Genomic DNA, 508 nt, shown 5'->3' on the forward strand with positions numbered 1-508 from the left:
AAAAATATGCATATGGTAATCGAAAAGCGAACATTAATTGTTAATTTCTTCAGTTTGGTAATCTGGCACCCCGAACATCTTGAAAGCTCATTCTTGAATTTCCTCTTTCAAGACCACACCAACATTTCAAAGGCTGTCTACGAAAAAAAAATCAAGAACTATTTAAAGTACCAATATCACTTCTCTGTGTCTCGCCGTTGTGGCTCTATCAACTGGTATATCTGCTGAAAAAGAGGCTGCTCAGACATTCGGCAATATCGGCGCTCCAACGGGCTATGCCATGGCTATGGCCATGGAGTTGGAGTTGGAGTCGGTGCTGGAATGTATGGGCAAGGAAACGGCTATGGTAGAGCTGGGGCTGGATTGCGCGGTCCGGGTTATGGCAGTGGTGGAGCTGGGGCTGGAATGCGTGGTCTTGGATATGGTGATGATGATGAAGGTCAGGTATATTGAGTTACATGTAGATGAACATCGATATCCTTTCTCTTAGCTACACTATGTTATTACG

The sequence above is a fragment of the Plasmopara halstedii genome (genome assembly GCF_900000015.1).
Source record: "Plasmopara halstedii genome assembly, contig: Scaffold_555, whole genome shotgun sequence".
Lineage (NCBI taxonomy): Eukaryota > Oomycota > Peronosporomycetes > Peronosporales > Peronosporaceae > Plasmopara > Plasmopara halstedii.